Below are 3,744 nucleotides of genomic sequence, written 5' to 3' on the forward strand. Positions count from 1 at the left end.
AGCTTCACACTTAGCATGCAATGGCTTTATCACCATAACAACTTTGGCCAAATACCATTTCCATGGCATAACAAGGATTTGAGCCATGGCTAACATGCACATCAAATTAGTAACCAAACCATGCATGAAACTCCCAACACAACCTCATACATACCTTAATCTTGATGTAAACTTAGCCAAATCTCCTTCTAGGTCTCTTCCAACCCAAGCATGAAGCAAAAATCCTCCCCCTTTTCCCTTAGTATTTTCGGCCAAGAAGATGAGAAAGGATGAACAAATTTTTCTTTTCTTTCCTTAGGACATTCGCCAAGCCTATGGAGAAGAATGAACATTTTTTTTCATACTCTTATTTTATCATTTCTAACATCATCCATTAGTAAAACATGTTGGGAACATGTTTCCCTTGCCCATAATTTGTCATGGCCTACCATCCACCTTAGGGAATGGGATAATTGACATGCAACTCCATTTATTTCACTTCATGCATTATTAGGCCACTTAAAATACACCTATCACATTTTCAAGTCCTAGCACATGGGTCCTTTCTTATAAATTTGCACCTAATTAATAAAAATCGAGACACGAAATATTTACGCATACCAATTCCACATACAATAAGCACGGAATATAACACTTAATTATTCTTGTGACTCGGTTTCGTGGTCCCGAAACCACTCTCCGACTAGGGTCACATTTGGGGTGTCACAAAGGACAATAAAGAACAGAGACAGAGCAAACTAGTCAAGCCATGGACAAACACAGGATTTGATTCTTGTTCCCTATCTCTTTAATTTTTGTTGTTGTTATGATGAACATATCTATGTATATTTATGTTGTTGGAATGGTTAATTTAATCAGCTTAGCTTGAATTTAAATTGTATTGGTTTGATTGCATTTCATCTGCTTAAATTATTAAAATTGTGTTTATGCTGTTATAGGCATCGGTAAAATGCTTTATTAAGTAAAATCATGCCGAAGTCATTCTTGCATTATGATTGTGAGGTAACTAATGAATTAATTATTTAAACGGATTGAAATTATAATTAATTGACACAATACTTAATCAGTGCATATTTATTCCTCTAAGGTAGCTGAAGGTTAAATTAGCAATGTATCTGGCGATACACTTGCCTTGCATAACTTGCAAGATTATTGTGATTAAACTATTTCAAGGTAAGGATACCTTGTTACCTCACATAGTTTTTTATGTGCTTATTAGATTTAATTAATTGTTTGAATTGACATAGGGATATGCAAGAGATTAGTTCAATTTAATGAGCATGTATGTGCCATAACATGTTTGCTTATTAAAATTTGTTTAATCATTTGAATTAACATAGGGATATGTTAAGAGATGAATGGATTTGTGTAGGTGAGAATGTTCATAAGTTAGAAAAATACCGAGTCACAGTGAATTTATTCATAACAACATAAATATAAGTTTAATAATTCTAACTTAAAGAAATGTAATTAATCCAACACAATTATGTCATCTTGATTAAATCATCTTTTGAAATCGTGCATTTGAGATTTATTTATTTAGTTTACTTAGTTTAAAATCTTAGTTTTTAATCACCCTCTTCAAACAAAATATTTTTTCACCAAAGTGTTTTAAATAGCATTCATAAATAATTATTTTCACAGTCCCTGTGGGTACGATAACTCGGCATTTACTTGTCACTTTATTACTTGTTGCGATTGTGTACACTTGCACATTTCCGTCATTCCAAGTTTTTGACGCCGTTTCCGGGGACTGCTTTAAAATGTCATTATTTGTGAATTTGTTAGTTTTGCATTTTGGTTTAATTTTCTATTTAATTTTTAACTTAATTAATTTTTTTGTGATTATTTCAAGTGTTTATGAGTATTAACCGAATTATCGATTTACTCCTTGTAGACCTTGAGATTGAACGAACTTTTCGACAGCGAAGAAGACAAGCAAGTTAGAGAAGGACCAAGGAAATGAACATGGAAAATCCAAATCAAAGAAGCGGAGTGAACCTTGCTCAAAATCCTATCCTGATTGCTGATGATAGGGATAGAGATTTAGGATAGTATGCCATGCCAGTGTTTCATGATCTTAATCCAGGTATTAGGAGACCCGAAATTGAGGCACAACAGTTCAAGCTAAAGCTAGTCATGTTCCAGATGCTTTAGACAGTGGGTCAATTTAGTGGAATGCCTATAGAAGATCCTTACCTACACTTAAGACAATTTATGGAGATGAGCGATTCTTTCAAGTTAGCCGGAGTACCCGAAGATGCATTACGATTGAAGCTGTTTCCATATTCACTAAGGGACAGGGCTTGAGCCTGGTTGAACACATTACCACCAAACTCAATTTCCACATGGCAAGAGTTAGCAGAAAGATTCCTTATGAAGTATTTCCCGCCAAGCAAGAGTACTAAGTTGAGGAACGAGATCACTGCTTTCCAACAAATGGATGATGAGTCCTTGTATGAGGCATGGGAAAGACACAAAGAATTATTACGGAAGTGCCCTCATCATAGAATCCCACATTGCATCCAACTTGAGACATTTTATAATCGTCTCAATGCTCACACGAGGATGGTAGTGGACGCTTCTGCTAACGGTGCTCTCCTTTCTAAGTCTTATAATGAGGCTTATGAAATCATTGAGAGGATCGCCAGCACCAATTATCAATGGCCAACCAATCGAGCAACGTCAGGAAGACGAGTTGCTGGAATACATGAAGTAGACCCTCTTACTTCACTCGTATCTCAGGTATCATCAATATCCTCAATGTTAAAAAATATTACTACAAATTGGTCTAATAGTTTTGCAAGACAGCCGCCAAATCAATTTGAAAGTTTAGCTATAGCTTGTGTTTATTTTGGGGAAGGACATTTATTTGAAGAATATCTATCAAACCCAGAATCCGTGTATTACATGGGTAACCAAAACCAAAATCGAGGAAGGCAAGGACTGCAATCCAATTTCTATAACCCATCGTGGTAAAATCACCTTAATTTTTCCTGGAGTAACCAAGGGGCTGGAACCAGTAACACTTACGCCCAACCTAGACTAACATAGCCCCCTAGTTTTCCCCAACAAGTTCAGAAATCAACTCAAGCTAAATCATCCAATAGCTTAGAGAATTTATTGAAGGCATACATGACGAAAAACAACACCACTCTAAGGAATTTAGAGAATCAAGTGGGCCAGCTTGCTACTAAACTTAGGAATCGACCACAAGGTGCTTTACCTAGTGATACGGAGAATCCGAGAAATTCGATGAATGAGCAATGCAAAGCCTTGACATTGAGGAGTGGAAAGATAGTAGAGCCCAACACCATCGAAGCTGAAAAGTAGCAAGCTGACGCTAAAGATTCAGAGGAAGTTCAACCGAGTGTTGAAATTCTAATTTCACAAGAACCAGAATCTGCAAAACCCAATAAGGTAATTTCAGAACCAGCTAATTTTGATCAACTAATAACTCCGTTAGACGCAAAATTGCCATAGAAGACGAATCAACCAGTTCCAGTAAAGAAACCACCACCACCCTACCCTCGAAAACTTCAAAAGCAGATACAGGAAATTCAATTCAAGAAGTTTCTAGACGTGCTCGACCAACTTCATATCAACATCCCATTGGTTGAAGCACTTGAGCAAATGCCAAACTACATCAAATTCATGAAGGATATCTTGTCCAAAAAATGAAGACTTGGAGAATTTGAGACGGTAGCTCTAACGAAGGAATGTAGTGCATATCTTCAAAACAAA

General features: G+C 36.2%; 1 non-coding gene across 1 annotated transcript; it reads right to left on the reverse strand.

The window, feature by feature from the left end:
• Positions 1-2,406: 2,406 nt before the first annotated feature.
• On the reverse strand, positions 2,407-2,513 carry LOC128294665 (small nucleolar RNA R71). The gene has a single exon (XR_008284973.1). It is a non-coding gene; the product is annotated as a small nucleolar RNA R71 (small nucleolar RNA).
• Positions 2,514-3,744: the final 1,231 nt, after the last annotated feature.

This window comes from Gossypium arboreum, chromosome 6 (genome assembly GCF_025698485.1).
Source record: "Gossypium arboreum isolate Shixiya-1 chromosome 6, ASM2569848v2, whole genome shotgun sequence".
Lineage (NCBI taxonomy): Eukaryota > Viridiplantae > Streptophyta > Magnoliopsida > Malvales > Malvaceae > Gossypium > Gossypium arboreum.